The 18,913-nt window shown below is 43.6% G+C and overlaps 1 protein-coding gene across 2 annotated transcripts in view; it reads right to left on the reverse strand.

Annotated features, from left to right (window-relative positions):
* The window catches only part of CDH8 (cadherin 8), a 429,973-nt gene that overhangs the window by 7,264 nt on the left and 403,796 nt on the right, over window positions 1–18,913 (reverse strand). The window lies entirely within an intron of this gene.

Below are 18,913 nucleotides of genomic sequence, written 5' to 3' on the forward strand. Positions count from 1 at the left end.
GGTTACAACTGGGCTTTGGGCCCCTTTCAGCAATTGGAGAGGCAACTCAAGCAAGGTAATAATAATGATAATGATAATAATAATAATAATAATAATAATAATAATAATAATAATATTTGTATTTGTTAAGCACTTACTATGTGCCAAGCACTGTTCTAAGCACTGGGGGAGATACAAGGTAATCAGGTTATCCCACGTGGGACTCACAGTCTTAATCCCCATTTTACAGATGAGGTAACTGAGGCCCAGAGAAGTTATGTGAGTTGCCCAAAGTCACACAGCTGACAAGTGGCGGAGCGGAATTAGAACCCATTACCTCTGACTCCCAAGCCTGGGCTTTTTCCACTGAGCCATGCTGCTTCAGATTCCATTCACACATTTAGGAGTGAAGAGACCTGGTTTTTATCCCAACTCCTCCACCGTCCCACTGTGTGACCTTGGGCAAGTCCCTTAACCTAAGTGTGGCTTAGTGGAAAGAACACAGGCTTGGGAGTCAGAGGTCATATGTTCCAATCCCAGTTCCGCTGCTTGTCAGCTGTGTGACTTTGGGCCAGTCACTTAACTTTCCTGTGCCTCAGTTACCTCATCTATAAAATGGGGATTAAGACTATGAGCCTCACATGGGACAACCCGATAACCTTAAATCTACCTCAGCGCTCAGAACAGTGCTTGGCACATAGTAAGTGCTTAACAAATACCATCATTATTATTACTATTATTATTATTAACCTCTGGGCTTCATCTTGCCCACCTGTTAAATGGGGATCAGATACCTGACATTGAAGTGACTACTGAAGTTGATGATGATGATGGCATTTGTTAAGTGCTTACTATGTGCCAAGCACTGTTCTAAGCACTGGGGTAGATACAAGGTAATCAGGTTGTCCCACATGGAGCTCAGTCTTTATCCCCATTTTACAGAAGAGGTCATGAGGCACAGAGAAGTGAAGTGACTTGCCCAAAGTCACACAGATGATGTGGCGGAGCCAGGATTAGAACCCACGACCTGGCTCTTTCCACTAAGCCATGCTGCTCCTCTGAAGTTGGCATTAAAGTAGAGCCACTGGTCACCAAGTCATAGATTATGTACAGGAATCACTGATGGACCTTTGGGTGAAGAAGTGCAAAAGCCAAAGTTCCAATTCTGTTCAATTCTTCAGTTTAGTTCCTGCCATAAAAGCAGGCACTGGATTTCAGTGGTCTGGGTAGGGACTAGGTTTGGTGCGGAGACTAAAGGAGAGGGGCAGAGAAGTTTCCACTACACTCCAGTCACTCTGGTTTGATTCTTCCTTTTCCTCTAGGTAGGTTGCAGAGTGGCTTAGTGGAAGGAGCACAGGCTTGGGAGACAGAAGATCTGGGTTCTAATCCAGGCTCTGTCACTAACTTGCTGTGTAACTTCGGGCCAATTATTTTATTTCTCCGTGCCTCAGTTTTGCCATCTGTAAAATGGGGATTCAATACCAGTTCTTCCTCATGCTCAGACTGTGAGCCCCATGTGTATCAGGGACTTTGTCTAACCTGATTATCCTGTTTCTACCCCAGTGCTTAGTACAGCGCTCGGCACATATTAAGTGCTAAACAAGCACTATTAAAGTGTGGCCTAGTGGCAAGAGCCCGGGCTTGGGAGTCAGAGGTTGTGGGTTCTAATCCTGACTCCACCACTTGTCTGCTGTATGACCTTGGGCAAGCCACTTCACTTCTCTGTGCCTCAATTACCTCATCTATAAAATGGGGATTAAGAACTGTGAGCCCCATATGGGACAACTTGATTACCTTGAATCCACACCAGGTTTAGAACAGTGCTTGGCACATAGTAAGTGCTTAACAAATACCATCATTATTAATATTATTATTGTCATAATTTTATTATTATTATTATGCCTGCTGCCTCTATGAGTTACAGAATAGCATTGGTACTATTCCGACTTTGTACTTCCCGAGTGCTTAGTACAGTGCTCTGCACACAGTAAGTGCTCAATAAATATGATTGAATGAATGAATTTTCCAGCTCTCCATGCCACATTCCCCATTACCTACAAATACTTCCACTATACAGGCAATTAATCACTCACTGGCCCATTCCCATCCTTGGAATCGTACCTATCCCTATCTTACCTGAGAAGGAATAAGAACAAAGAAAGTGCTGTTTCCCCAGCCTGGAGCTCCCCCACTCTTCGAATTCCCCCAGACCACAGTTTGCTCTGTAATCAAAGCCTTCTTGAAACCCTACCTTCTCCAGCACCCAAACAACTGCTATTAACATTTACTAGGGTGACTTTTGAATACCAGATCACATCTCCAAGAGGCCTTCCCTGATTAAGTCCTTTTTTCCTGACTCCCCATCGCTTCTGAGTCACCTAGGTACTTCGATCTGTTAATAATAATAATAATAATAATGATAATAATAATAATGGCATTTATTGAGTGCTTACTATGTGCAAAGCACTGTTCTAAGCGCTGGGGTAGATACAAGGGAATCAAGTTGTCCCACATCAAGCTCACAGACTTAATCCCCATTTTCCAGATGAGGTAACTGAGGCACAGAAAAGTGAATCAATCAATCAATCAATCAATCATATTTATTGAGCACTTACTGTGCGCAGAGCACTGTACTAAGCACTTGGGAAGTACAAGTTGGCAACATATAGAGACAGTCCCTACCCAACGGTGGGCTTCTAGACTGTGAGCCCACTGTTGGGTAGGGACCGTCTCTATATGTTGCCAACTTGTACTTCCCAAGTGCTTAGTTCAGTGCTCTGCACACAGTAAGTGCTCAATAAATACGATTGATTGATTGATTAGAAGGGGGAGACAGAGAACAAAACATATTAACAAAATAAAATAAATAGAATAGATATGTACAAGTAAAATTAATAAATGAATAGAGTAATAAATACATACAAACATATATACATATATACAGGTGCTGTGGGGAAGGGAAGGAGGTAAGGCGGGGGGAGATGGAGAGGGGGAGGAGAAGGAGAGGAAAGAGGGGGCTCAGTCTGCGAAGGCCTCCTGGAGGAGGTGAGCTCTCAGTAGGGCCTTGAAGAGAGGAAGAGAGCTGGCTTGGCGGATGTGGGGAGGGAGGGCATTCCAGGCCAGGGGGATGACGTGGGCCGGGGGTCGACGGCTGGACAGGTGAGAATGAGGCACGGTGAAGAGATTAGCGGCAGAGGAGTGGAGGGTGTGGGCTGGGCTGTAGAAGGAGAGAAGGGAGGAGAGGTAGGAGGGGGCGAGGTGATGGAGAGCCTTGAAGCTGAGGGTGAGGAGTTTCTGCCTGATGCGTAGGTTGATTGGTAGCCACTGGAGATTTTTGAGGAGGGGAGTAACATGCCCAGAGTGTTTCTGGACAAAGACAATCCGGGCAGTGGCGTGAAGTATGGATTGAAGTGGGGAGAGACAGGAGGATGGGAGATCGGAGAGGAGGCTGATACAGTAGTCTAGACGGGATAGGACGAGAACTTGAACGAGGAGGATAGCGGTTTGGATGGAGAGGAAAGGGCGGATCTTGGCAATGTTGCGGAGTTTAGACCGGCAGGTTTTGGTGACGGCTTGGATGTGAGGGGTGAAAGAGAGAGCGGAGTTGAGGATGACACCAAGGTTGTGGGATTGTGAGACGGGAAGGATGGTAGTGCCATCAACAGTGATGGGAAAGTCAGGGAGAGAGCAGGGTTTGGGAGGGAAGACAAGGAGTTCAGTCTTGGACAAGTGAAGTGACTTGCCCAAAATCACACAGCTGACAAGTGGCGGAGCCGGGATTTGAACCCATGACCTCTGACTCCAAAGCCCGGGCTCTTTCCACTGAGCCATGCTGCTACTTCGCTGCTACTTGTTCCCTTCAAGCACTTGATATTCACCCCACTCTCGGCCCTACAGCCTTTATGAACATAACCATAATTTAGTTATTCATTTATGTTAATGTCTGTCTCCCCCTCGAGACAGTAAGCTCATTCAATCAATCAATCATGGTATTTATTGAGTGCTTACTATATGCACAGCACTTCACTAAGTTCTTGGGAGAGTACAATACAAGAGAATTAGGAGACACGTTCCCTGCCCATAATAATAATAATAATAATAATAATAATAATGATAGCATTTAGTAAGTGCTTACTATGTGCAAAGCACTGTTCTAAGCGCTGGGGAGGTTACAAGGTAATGATGCTGTCCGGTGATGAGGCTGTCCCACGGGGGGCTCACAGCTTTACAGATGAGGTCACTGAGGCACAGAGAAATGAAGTGACTTGCCCAAGGTCACCCAGCTGACAAGTGGCAGAATCGGTATTTGAACCCATGACCTATGACTCCAAAGCCCGGGCTCTTTCTACTGAGTCATGTAATGAGTTTACAGTTTACAAGGGGATATAAACATTAATGCCCTCCCTCCTCAAATCTGCCAGACAATCACTCTCCCCTCCTTCAAAGCCCTGCTGAGGGTGCATCTCCTCCAAGAGGCCCTCCCAGACTAATAATAATAATAGTAATGGCATTTATTAAGTGCTTACTATGTGCAAAATGAATAATATTAATGTGAATAAATAAACAAGGGCAGGGAAGCAGACATTAATATGAATTAATATTAATAAGAGGGGGAAACAGACATTGATACGAAGCAGCATGGCCTAATGGATAGAACACGGTCCTGGGAGTCAGAAGGAACTGGGTTCTAATCTTGGCTCTGTCATGTATCTTCTGTGTGACCTTGGGCAAGTCACTTCACTTTTCTGAGATTCAGTTACCTTATCTATAAAATGGGGACTAAGACTGTGAGCCCTATGTGGGACAGGGACTGTGTCCAACCCAACAGCCCAGTCCTCACTACTGGCTTTAAAGCAGTCAATCTCCTTGTTCCCTCCTACCTCACCTCCCCTCTCTCCTTCTACAACGCAGCCCGCACACTTTGCTCCTCTGGTGCTAACCTTTTCACTGTGCCTCCATCTCTCCTGTCCCACTGCCGACCCCTGATCTGCGTCCTACCTCTGGCCTGGAATGCCCTCCCTCTTCAAATCTGCCAGACAATCACTCTCCCCTCCTTCAAAGCCCTGCTGAGGGTGCATCTCCTCCGAGAGGCCCTCCCAGACGAATAATAATAACAGTAACGGCATTTATTAAGCACTTACTATGTGCAAAGCACTGTTCTAAGCGCTGGGGAGGTTACAAGGTGATCAGGTTGCCCCATGAGGGGCTCACAGTCTTAATCTCCATTTTACAGATGAGGTAACTGAGGCACAGAGAAGTTAAGTGACTTGCCCAAAGTCACACAGCTGACAATTGGCAGAGCCGGGATTTGAACTCATGACCTCTGACTCCAAAGCCCGTGCTCTTTCCCCTGAGCCACACTTTTCCTCATTTCCCACTCCCTTCTGCATAATTCTGACTCCCTCCCTTTGCTCTCCCCCCCACCCCGCTCCACATCACTTATGTATATGTCTGTAATTTTATTTATTTATATTGATGCCTATTTACTTGTATTGACATCTGTCTCCCTCCCTCTAGACTATGAGCTCGTTGTGGGCAGGGATTGTCTGTTTTTATTGCTGTATGTACTTTCCCATGTGCTTAGTTTAGTGCTCTGCACAAAGTAAACTTTCAGTAAATACAATTGAATGAATGAATGAATGATTACCTTATATCTACCCTATACCTACGGCTGGAGAGAGACATGAAATCCTAAAGGCTTTGCCGGGCACTCAGCGCTATGAGATGGGGTCTTATGCATCCTATTCTAGAGTGTTCTGAGTATTTGGGATAGTACAACTAGCTGAAAATTAGACTGTTCGATATGACATCAGATAAGTACAAGATTTATTTGTACTTATATGTAATAAAGCAGAGTTGGTAGATACATTTCCTTCTTGCAATGAGCTTTTGGTCAAGAGGAGGAGACAGACATTAGTACAAATAAATAATTTATATATCATATATATATATATATGCATATATATATACAATTTAAGGATATGCATGTACGTGTTGTGGGGTTGAGGGTGGCATGAAGATCAGACGACCAAAGGCCACATATCCAAGTGCACAGAAGACGCAGAAGGGAGAGGGAGCTGGAGAAAAGAGGGCATAATCAAGGAAGGCCTCTTGGAGGAGATGTGACCTTAATAATGCTTTGAAAGTGGAGAGAGTGGTGGTTTGGCATATTTGGAGGGGGAGGTAATTCCAGGCTAGCGGGAGGGACATGGGAAAGGAGTCGGTGCAGAGATAGATGAGATCGGGCCACATTGAGTAAGCTGAAACTAGAGGAGCGAAGTGTGTGGGCTGGGCTGTGGTAGGAGATCAGAGAGGTGAAGCAGGAGGGGGCGAACTGACTTAACCAATGGTAAGGAGTTTCTGTTTGATGCACAGGTGGATGGGCAGCCATTGGAGGTTCTCGAGGAGTGGGGAGACATGGACTGAACTTTTGATTTAGATAAATGATCTGGGTAGAGTGAAGTACAGACTGGATTCGGGAGACCAGAATCTAGAACGCTTCTCTGGGGGGTGGGGGGTTCCCTGACCCCCTCCATCCTTCCACCTCCTCTAAAATAATTGTGTTCCCCACCCTGGTCCTTCAGAATGGAGGCATTGTTTGCAAGCCATGGACCTTGTCAGAAGGAAGCATGGCAGAGGAAGCTGGACCCTTTAAATATAAATGGAGTGAAGCAGGATGGCCTAGAAGAAAGAGCAGAGGCCTGGGAGTCGGAGGACCTGGCTTCTAGTCCAGCTCTGCCACTTGCCTGCTGTGCAACCTTGGACAAGTCACTCAACTTCTCTGGGCCCCGGTTTCCTCATCTGTAAAATGGAGATTCAATACCTATTCTCCTCCCCGCCTTAGACTGTAAGCCCTTTGTGGGATGGGGACTCCATCTGATCTGATTATCTTGAGCCTACACTAGTGATTATTACAGTGCTTGACACGTTGTAAGTGCTTAACACATGCCATTTCTATCAATTTAATGGTATCTGAGGCTATATCTGGAATGGACAGTGGACAGACTAGCTGAAAATTGGACTGTTCAGTATGACATCAGATAAATGGTCACCCTAGCACTTCAGCACATGTTGCTTCAAGTCTTAGATTTTAAGCCCTCCAGGGGAGAGGAACCGTGTCTAATTCTTACGTATGTATTCTCTCTAAGAGCTTAGTCCAGTGCTCTGCACACAGTAAGCGCTCAATAAATACTACTTCTAAAACTTCTATCATTTGTTAATTCATTTTATTTTAGCACACTCATCCTACTCCCACTGGATAGGAACAAATTGTCTCTGCCTCTCTCCCTCACTAGACTGTGAATGCCTTGAGGACAGAAGTCCTTAATCGGTCATACTTGCCTGCACTTCCTACTTTTATCTTTGCTCCTAGAACAGTCCTAGGCATATAGAAAGACTCAATAAATACTACTGAATCAACAAAGTAAAAAGAAACTCTCTTTCCTTCGAAAAGATGGAAGGTGTTGGTAATCCAATTGTACGTGGAAAGCGATATTTATTTGCACAGGAGAACAAGATATAAGAACAAGTGCAGACTTTGGAGGATTAATCAGGGGTTTTATGCAATTTCAGATGCACTTTTATGTTTGTTTTTTGTAAGAAAAGATAAATGATAGGAAATTATTTGTTCATCTCATTGCCAGGATGCAGTTAATGCTTCTGGAGATGGAGTACAGTTCTCGCACACAGTAATCGCTCAATAAATATGACTGACTGAATGAATATTTTTGGTCATGGTTTAGCCCAGTTCCATCTATTTGGGATTTGGGAGTAGGATCACAAGGCAGCCAAACTTGAGAGCTTGCTTCCTTATGAGTTCCCCTTGTTTGACTGGCCACTGTATTGGCTGCTGATGTTTGGCAGGCATGGCAACATCAACCACCTGGACTATTGTCGTAGAAGGAGCGAATTTGGGAACTCGCTCTTGTCATCTCATTTACAAAGGGGACTTTTTGCAGTCTGGATGCTGGATGAGATGTGAAATCTTCCCTCCATTTCAATTGAGAGCCCAGCCTCAGTCTCAGTGTTCATAAATCTATAGATTAATATCGGGGCACCAAAACCCCCACTGGGAATCGGCAAAATCAATCAAACTGGATCAGTCAGGCAGCCCCCCTGACCACCTGTCTCAGTGAAGTTACGGAAAGAAACTCCCTGGAAATGGGGAGTTTCCCAGTACCCAGTGGATTTCTATCATGATAAATTGTGTTACAATCATGCTGTGGGTAGAGGGGAAAGAGCCCGGCTCCAAGAATCAGGAGACCTGGGTTCTAGTCCCAGCTCTGCCTGCTGGGGCTGGGCCATCTGTGGGGAAAGTTTCAAGACCAAAGAATCATCTGGGCAGTTCACTGGTAAGCACCTTCCCTGCCCACAAAGGATCTTACAGCCTAGATGGGGAGACCCACATTAAAATAAATGAAAGTTATATAGAATAGTTTCGTGGGGCTGAAGGTGGGGTGAATATCAACTACTTAAAGGGTACAAACCAAGGAGAAAGGGCAATGCAGAAGGGACATGAGGGCTTAGTTGGGAAGACCTCTTGGAAGAGATGTGGTTTAATAAGGCTTTGAAGTTAGGCAGAGGGGTCAACTCTCAGATATGAAAAGGGTAGGAGTTTCACACCAGAGGGGGTGTGTGGCCAAGGGGGTGGGCGGCGAGATAGATGAGATCAAGGTACAGTAAGTAGATTGGCATTAGAGGAGCAAAGTGAGCATGCTGGGTTGTAGTTAAGAGACCAGTGAGGTAAGATACGAGGGGGCAAGGTGATTGAGTACTTTAAAGCTGATGGGAAGGAGTTTCTGTTCAAAGCAGCAGTAGATTACAACCACTGGAGGTTCTTGAGGAGGGGCGAAGCGTGTTATGGTTACTAAGGCAACCACCTACTGGGTCGTGGCATGACAGCACGAGAAGCAGCATGACCTGGTGGAAAGAACATAGGCCTGGGAGTCAGAGAACCTGGGTTCTAATCTCGGCTCTGCCAATTGCTTGCTGTGTGATCTTAAGCAGGTCACTTCACTTCCCTGTGCCTTAGTTTCCTCAACTGTAAAATGGGGATTAAATACTTGTTCCCCATCTACTTAGACTGTGTGCCCCATGTGGCTGATTAACTTGTATCTACCCTATTGCTTAGAACTGTTTAACACGTAAGTACTTAAAAATGTAATAATAAATAAAATACAGCACAGCATGGGCACGATGCTGCGGTCACTTCAGATATTAATGATTCATGCACGTATTCATTCATTCATTCATTCAATCGTATTTATTGAGCGCTTACTGTGTGCAGAGCACTGTACTAAGTGCTTGGAAAGTACAATACAGTAGTAATAATAATAATAATGATGGCATTTGCTAAGTACTTACTATGTGCAAAGCACAGTTCTGAGCGCTGAAAAGAGAGACCAACCCTGCCCACGACGGGCTTGCAGTCTGTACTACCCCTCTAGACTGTAAGCTCGTTGTGGGCCGGGAATGTGCCTGTTATATTACTATATTGTTCTCTCCCAAGTGCTTTGTACAGTGCTTTGCATACACTAAGCACTCAATAAGTACAAGAGGAGAAGCACCGTGGCTCAGTTTTAAAAGCACAGGCTTTGGAGTCAGAGGTCATGGGTTCAAATCCCAGCTCTGCCAATTGCCAGCTGTGTGACTTTGGGCAAGTCACTTAACTTCTCTGTGCCTCAGTTACCTCATCTGTAAAATGGGGATTAAGACTGTGAGCCCCCGTGGGACAACCTGATCACCTTGTAACCTCCCCAGCGCTTAGAACAGTGCTTTGCACATAGTAAGCACTTAATAAATGCTATCATTATTATTATTATCATTACAACTGACTGACTGAATGACGCCTTTGTGTGCAGTTTACATTGTGCTGCATCATTGCCCACCTGCTCCCTTGTGGCACTGCCCCAACAGAAACATGACCGACAGGGATGAGAGAGTGTGCGTGGCGTTGTGTCAGACACTAGCACTACAATCAGTTCCTCTACACAGGTGGTCAGTCTTCGGTTCTCGGGCGAGTGAGGCTCGTACATTGCTTTTGATGGCAAACACTGAAGCAGCGTGGCTCAGTGGAAAGAGCACAGGCTTTGGAGTCAGAGGTCATGGGTTCAAATCCCTGCTCCACCAACTGTCAGCTGTGTGACTTTGGGTAAGTCACTTAACTTCTCTGGGCCTCAGTTCCCTCATCTGGCCTCAGTTCCCTCATCTGCCAAATGGAGATTAAAACTGTGAGCCCCCCGTGGGACAACCTGATCACCCTGTAACCTCCCCAGCACTTAGAACAGTGCTTTGCACATAGTAAATGCTTAACAAATGCCATCATTATTATTATTATTATTATTGGTTCGGTCAGCATGTGCCATAATAACTACACGTTCTAGCCCAGTATTCTAGTGCTTGGATCACACCAACTTGCTAATCTTCAAATGCCCTTAATTGCAGTGCACAAAATTCATACGGCTACTTAGAGGAGATATGAAAAGGATGTAAAGATGATCTCAACAGAGACTAACTTTCAAGCTTTGGGAACATTCATTACATTCATGGAGAGAACATGAGACTTTGCTCTTGAATTCTTTTACAATATTATGTGCTACATTAACAAAACTAAGCTAAGCATATAGCTCTGAGTAGAGAGGTCTTTATGTACATTGAGACTTATGGGCCAAAGAGGAAAAATTCTTCAGTGTTTAAAATTGATATTCCAATCCAGACCCATACAATATCATTCCTACCAAGCTGTTGGGAAACTGTGTCAGCATTTGAATCTTAAAATCCACCTTTAAAGTAACAGCCAGGCAGGCAGAGAGCATTTTTTTGATCATATAAAAAATGACTCTACAATAGAGGTCAGGTTTATTTGCTTTGCCTCAAATTCTCTCCTGCATTAGCAAGTACCATCACAGACCACAGAGAACAACGACATCTTAAAAGGATTCCCCCCGTCCACTTCGCTCTTATGATGGGAATGAGAATCACATCAAATTCATCCAAAATCCCTTCATTGAAAACATAATCTGATCAAAAAAGTCCCTACCTTTATGTACTGGAACGAAAGCTGAATATATTTTGAAGTCATGCTTGATTTCATTTTAATACCCCTTTTAAAATAAGAATGCCACCCATGAGACTTTGCAAACCTTTTCATGCAGGAATTCGATTTACCAAGCCTGCCATCCACCATTAACAATGGACACAGAAAATGCTGGCACCGGGGCTTAAATAAGTACGTCACTGCCTGCTCATTGGCATTTTGGAATCCCAGGAAGGGCACTTGGCTGGTAGATTTGAGTCAGGTGTCATCTCTTCAGCATGCAGATAAAACCTCAAATGGATCAGATTCTTAATTCAACTGCATACACTGGATGCTCCACGCAAGTTGGATAGACATGAGGTATATATATATTTGGGCTATCTAATTAGCAAACCTCCAAAACGATACACAAAACTGCAGTCTGTGAAGTCAGAAGGAAAGGAAAAAGAAGAAGAAAATATCGTTTTCGACCAACAAATGCATTCCCTGCATTTCCTTCCACCATTTCAGTACTACGATGTAGCTGAGGTGGTCCAATGCAAATTCTGGGTAAAGCGATGAGTACAAATCATCTCTACACCTGCTTTAGGCTGGTCCTTTCTTTCTAAGTCACATGTATTATGTCTTACAACCTCAGATGTTTTTTCTCCTTGATTTAGTTTAAATCCAACCTAAGGGAAAGAGCTCAAGACTGGGAGTCAGGAAACCTGGGCACAAGCCCCAGATCTGCTACTGGCCAGCTGTGTGACCTTGGATAAGTCATTTGACTTCTCTGTGCCTTAGTTTCCTCATCTGTAAAATGGGAATGAGATGAACTGTGAGCCCCATGTGGGACAGGGACTGGGTCTTATGTCATAACCTTGCATCTACCCCACCGCTTAGTCCAGGGCTTGGTATATGGCAAGTGCTTAATAAATATCATCATTATCATCTTCCAGGGGCTCAAGGTTTTAATGAAGACAGTGTGCTTTCAGCCATTATTATCATTTTAAACCTCCAAGAGAAATGCCAGAAATGCAGGAAAAATGAAGCATTTCCTGTCAATGCTTCCCTCCCTCTCTCCCCATCATCATCTCTCACATCATTGACGAGTACCATGAGTATGAAAGTGAGCCCGGGCTCCCTTAAAGTCACTCCTGTTTTTGTTGTTTTCTGACAAGATGCTGACCTATTAGGGAACAGCCACATTTAAATGCCACAACGTTCTTTTATAAATTGTCCGCCTGTCACCTGGAGTGTGGGTCAGGCAATGTCGCAGCCTCAGTGAGGTGACCCCTATGCCTTCCACTGGTGTGATCCATTGAGTCAGAGTTGACGGTGCCCAGTGTAACCCTTTTCCCACCACCACTGCTACGTGGTAGGTCCTGTCCTGTACAACCTATTCTTGGGGGAACATAAAAATGAGGAAGCTGGAAGATGGAATCACAGTGCACATCCAGTTCCCCAAGGAAGTCTTCCAGCAGCTCAACAGACTACAGATATTTAGCCAAAGCTGAACACAACACTCCAGGAACTACCCAATTCCTACCACTGGGCCTTGGAAGACATAGTCAAGAAGAAACACACACGATATCATGAGTTGCTTTGCATGTTTGGCCGAGTGCTATGGTCAGGGAATAAGAGAGAAGAAAACCAAAATCCCAAACAATCCTATACTGGGGAAACACAAACCAAAGCACACGATTTTAATTGATTACACAGAACTAAAGGCTGTCATGGCATTATGCCTCTTAGATAGAAGGGTACCTACACGACCAGAGAAGCAAGTAAGTAGAAAACAGTCCAAAAGGCCAGACAGAGTGTGGTGTTGACGGGACACCAAACAACCCACCAATAAAAGGCTTATGAAATCGCAATACTATTTAACCTTCTTTCTGATGGAAAGACCTGGATGGACCTGAGGAGGATAGATGACAGCAGGAATCCCAAACAGTTGCCAAATGTCAACCTGGAAGGGAATACAGGCAAGCCGGGAGGGCAGAATAAATTATATAAAGACGCAACGGTGTACAGACCCAAGCACTGCAAAATAAGCAGTGGACTGCTGGGCGATTACTGCAGCAGGCTGACCAGCCTGGTGGACAGCGTTCTGGAGAGGGGCTGCTCTCTTTGAGCAGAGATTTCATGAAGACTGGAATGCCCAGATCCCAGCCCAGAGACAAGATAAGGCCTGCATGGACAAGTGCACCGACACAGCCAAGATCTATGGTTTTGTGCACAAAGTGCAAAAGAGAACGTCAGTCACATATTGATCTTTTCAGCCACATCTGCACTCAGGGATTAGTTCTCACTCTCAATAGCAGCAACTCTGAAGGGGAATGACAGATATGAGTGTTCTGTAAGCACACTGGGATTGGATCACCCAGCATCGTGAGTCACAAATGTCAATCTAGTGATAATGGCCTGTTTAGCTCTAGTAATAAGAAAACCAGGCAGAACTTTAGGATTTATCAAAATAGATGCTTTAAGCTATTTGGTCTCACTGTCTCCACCAAGCTTTGCAATCATTATTGGTGTATTAAATTGTTTAAACTATTTTATTCTCAGACTGTTTGCATAAGTTAGACTGTAAGCTCCTGGAGGTCAGGGACTGTGTCTGCTAATGTATTGTACTTTCCCAAGCACTTAGTAGAGTGTTCTGCACACAGGAGGTGTCCGATGAATATTATTCATGGATTGATTTGGGCATGTGCTATTGTTTGTTGAAAAAAACCTGCTCTGGAAGATAACCTATCATATTTACATTCTGTCAGTGGAAAATGGATTTAATTCACATCGTTTTGTATAGAGTTTTCCTTTGCAACATTAAGCAAGAGGTAGTTGGATCAGGCTGCTTGGTTTTATGGACTCAAAAGATGCTTCTACTTTGGGTTCTGGGTCCACTGTGGACTTTATTTTATCATTCTTCCTTAAGCTCTAGTCATCACCACAGCCCTGGATTGACAATGTACCAACCACCACTCCACTCAATGACTGCCCCCTAAATTTTCCAAACTCACAAAGCAATTTATATAGTATTCAAATGTGATATCTTAGAGATTGATCATATACTCATAGAACTAACATAATGGATATAGTGTGAGCATATGTATACATATTCATCAATAAATTCACAAAACTATCTGGTAATTAACCTACTAAATAAGGGTATCTCCTTTGGAAGATGGACTAGATGATCTCTTGTGATCACTTTCAGGTCTAGGAATTTGAGATCATTTCCAAATCTCTGAAGAGTCTCAGCACAGATGGACAATAGGAAAATTGTAGCGACTGAGAGTACCAACCTTCATAGTCAAAGACCTAGGCAAGAACTACTCCAAATTTTTTTCTAACGATCCCACTATATTCTCTCTTAAAGATATCCAGAGATGATTTTTCTGGTAGTCTGCTTCAGTGTTTTGCTTTGTTTTTTCTCTGCTAGGAAGTTCTTTCTGTTGACTAGTTGATATCTGTCACTGTAATTTAAGCCCCTTCCTTCCAGTCAAGTTTTCTGTAGTGATGAAGGGAAGGTATTTGTTTTGCAATGTGCTTCCATGCTCCCTCAATGTATTTCCACCACTGCTTCCACGTGAACACTTATAATGAGTAATATGTACAAATGGATTGTAAGGATTCTCACAATATTCCAACATAATATCTGTTGTATTTGTTAAGTGCTTATTATTGTGCCAAGCACAATAATACTAGGTCCTGGGGTGGATGCAAGATAATCAGGTCCCAAATGGGGCTCACATTCTAAGTAGGAGGGAGAACAAGTATTGAATCCCCATTTTGCAGATGAGGGAACTGAGACACAGAGACACGGTCATCTGCCCAAGGTCACACAGCAGGTAAGTGGCAGAGCTGGGTTTAGAACCCAAGTCCTCTGACCCCCCAGGCCTACTTCCCTTATTACACTCTCTGTCTCGCTCTCTCTCAGTCTCTATAATTTTCCCATTGTCAATCTGTGCTGAGACTCTTCGTAATCCCCCAGAAAATATGGTAACTGAAAATTTGGGCAGCTATTGTGTCACAGTGCTTGCTGAATCTCTGAGCAAAGATTTTACCAAAAGGATAAAATGGAAGCTTCTGGATAATTTCACACATTCATTTTTAATAGATATTAATACGAGTCCATGAGGAGTCTCACTGTTAAACTTCTTGCATAACGGAGAGAGCTTATTCAATTTTTTCCACCGAGAAGTGAAATCTTAGCCAATCTCATGAAATGCATCAGGACAATTTCCCTTTAGAGAAAGCCATTTAGTACCAAAAACACTTTCTCTGGACTTTTAACAGCTCATTAATTTTTTGTGATCAGAAGCAATGGGAGTTTGTTTATGAGGGGAAATAGTGATTTGGAATTTTTTTGGAAATAGAAATGATTCAAATCTAAGAAGAAACTAGACTGTGAGCCCCATGCGGGACAGGGACCTTGTACACCTCATAACCTTCCATGTATCCCAGCGCTTTACAAACAGTGCTTGGCATATTGTAAACACTTAACAAATACCATAAGTATTATTATTATCAGTACTATTATTATTATTTTTATTATCATTATTACTATTATTACCAAGACCAGTCTCTAGAAGGACTCAGAATGCCAAACCATAGTGCTTTCCTGAAACCAGGAGGTAGATGTTTCTTTCCCTGTATTACAACTCTTTGGAGTTCACTACTATTTTTATTTATTTATTTTTCCTCTCCTAAATATTTGGGCAGTAGGAGTCCGGGCGGGGGGCTAAGATATTTTCCCTCAATGATTTCTTCCCAAATCTTGATATTGCAGGCATTTTAGGAAAAAACCAATTGTTGTATTTGGGCTTATTGTGTCTTTTATTCTCCAAACTGTGTGGAGAACAAGAAAATACCCGAGATGGTTTTCATTAATTATAGTACTTGTTAAGTACTTACTATGTGCAAGGCACTGTACTAAGTGCTGAGCTAAATACAAAATAATCAGGTTGGACACAATCCCTGTCCCAGGTGTGTCTCAGTCGAAGCAGGTTGAGTAGGACTGAGTCCCCATTTTACAGATGAGGAAATTGAGAGAAAAAGAAATGAAGTGACTTGACTAAGGTCACACAGCAGACAAGTAGCAGAACCTGGATTAGAACCCAGGTGATCTTGTTTTTCTTTATTCAAGCACAGTAATTCATCTTCAATGGGGAAAGCTATACTGAATTTTGTAAAAATCACAATTTGTCTTAGACCTCAAGTACAGAGAAATCTAACAGGCATTCCATAGACTGAAAGTTCCTTGCAAGTGGAGATGGGTTTTCTTGCTTTCATTCAACTCCTCTGAGCACCAAAGGTACACACCAAGGCTGCTGAATATATTGATGCTATAGATGCCTGTTTACTTGTTTTGATGCCTGTCTCCCCCTTTCTAGACTGTGAGCCCATTGTGGGCAGGGATTGTGTCTGTTGGTGAATTGTACTTTCCAAGCACTTAGTACAGTGATCTGCACACAGTCAGCACTCAATGAATACGATTGAATGAATGAATATATGAATGAATGAATGAATGAGTGAGTGAGTGAGTGAGTGAGTGAGTGAGTGGGTGAGTGAGTGAAGGAAAAGTTCGCAGTCATTTTCCAGCCATACTCCTTCTCCCCACCACATGCACTGTGAGGATGACTTGACCGCATTATACTTGGAGTCAGGAGAGCCAGTTTCTATTCCCAGCTATTCCACTTGCCTGCTGGGCAATCTTGGGAAGGAGACTTAACAGCTGTTTCTCACTTTCCGCCTCTGTAAAATGGGGATAAGACCCCTGATTTCCCTCTCTCTTAGACTGTGAGCTCCATGTGGGACAGGGGCTGTGCCTGATCTGTGAGCAGGGAATGTTTCTGTTTAGTGTTGCATTGTACTCTCCTGAGTGCTTAGAACTGTGCTCCGCACACAATAAATGCTCAATAAATATGACTGAATAAATAAATAAACAAATAAACAAATAAATGAATAAATAAATACTCCTCACTCTCAGCTTCAAGGCTCTCCATCACCTCACCCACTCCTAACTCACCTCCCTTCTCTCCTTCTCCAGCCCAGCCTGCACCCTCCGCTCCTCAGTTGCTAACCTCCTCACATCCTCACTGTGCCTCGTTCTCGCCTGTCCCTCCATCGACCCCCGGCCCACGTCCTTCCCCTGGCATGGAATGCCCTCCCTCCACACATCCGCCAAGCTAGCTCTCTTCCTCCCTTCAAAGCCCTACTGAGAGCTCACCTCCTCCAGGAGGCCTTCCCAATCTGAACCCTCTTTTTCCTCTCCTCCTCCCCATTCCCCCACCCTACCTCCTTCTCCTCCCCACAGCACTTGTATACATTTGTACAGATTTATTACCCTATTTATTTTACTTGTACGTATTTACTATTCTAATTATTTTGTTAATGATGTGCATATAGCTATAATTCTATTTGTTCTGACAATTTTGACACCTGTCTACATGTTTTGTTTTGTTGTCTGTCTCCCCCTTCCAGACTATGAGCCCGTTGTTGGGTAGGGACCATCCCTATATGTTGCCGACTTGTACTTCCCAAGCACTTAGTACAGTGCTCTGCACACAGTAAGTGCTCAATAAATACTATTGAATGAATGAATGAATGAGTGAATGAATGAATGAATCTGTTCTAATCCCGGCTCTGCCACTTACCGGCTGTGTGACTTTAGGCAAGTCACTTAACTTCCCTGAGCCTCAGTTACATCATCTGTAAAATGGGGATTAACAACCTGATAACCTTGTATCTACCCCAGCGCTTAGAACAGTGCTTGGCACATAGTATGCACTTAACAAATGCCATCATCATTATTATTATTATTATTACCCCACCACTTAGCACAGTACTTGGCACATGGAAAGTGCTGTTACTATTACTATGATTATTATTATAGTTGGAAGGACACCATTAGCTGTGCACTCCCAGAATCTCACTATGACTTCAGACCAGAGGAAGATATAGCAGATATGATTTCTACTACATATAAGATCCAGGAGAGGTCCCAGGAACATACAGAAGCAGCATGCCTCAATGGAAAGAGCATGGGCTTGGGAGTCAGAGGTCATAGGTTCTAATCCTGGCTCTGCCACTTGTCAGCTGTGTGACTTTGGGCAAGTCACTTCACTTCTCTGTGCCTCAGTTACCTCATCTGTAAAATGGGGATTAAGACAGTGAACCCCACTTGGGACAACTTGATCACCTTGTATCCGCCCTGCGCTCAGAACAGTCCTTTGCACATAGTAAGTACTTAACAAATACTATTATTATTATTATTATTATTATTATTATTATTATTATTATACAGGATCTATAGCATTCATCAAATTTACAAAAGCATTGATCCAAGGCTACCGGTAGACCTGGGCTCTGGCAGAAGAATTTGGCTGGCCTGAGAGTTCATTTGTGATCTTAACATCATTCCATGATGTGCTGAACCTTTCCCCATCACAGATTGAGGAGTAGGCCCTAGATTCAGGTTTGTTACAACTATTGTAGGGAGCTATGTTTGAAGATGGAACATTAAGGCCCCTTTTCCACTGTTCCCTTATTTCTTTTATATTCCGTTTTAAAATGGGGATTGGGACTGAGCCCCATGTGGGACAGGGACTGCATCCAACCCGATTACATCATCTGTTACCCAGGAGTTCTCATATGATAATAATGATGGCATTTATTAAGCACTTACTATGTGCAAAGCACATATGCTGAGGAATGTGCTGTGAAAGCACACACAATGACATGCAGATGATTAGCAACTGCTTTTCATTCATTCATTCATTCAATCATATTTACTGAGTGCTTACTTTGTGCAGAGCACTGTACTAAGCGCTTGGGAAGTACAAGTTGGCAACATATAGAGACAGTCCCTACCCAACAACGGGCTCACAGTCTTTTCAGAAACAGATAAGCATTCTC

The sequence above is a fragment of the Tachyglossus aculeatus genome, chromosome X1 (assembly GCF_015852505.1).
Source record: "Tachyglossus aculeatus isolate mTacAcu1 chromosome X1, mTacAcu1.pri, whole genome shotgun sequence".
Classification (NCBI taxonomy): domain Eukaryota; kingdom Metazoa; phylum Chordata; class Mammalia; order Monotremata; family Tachyglossidae; genus Tachyglossus; species Tachyglossus aculeatus.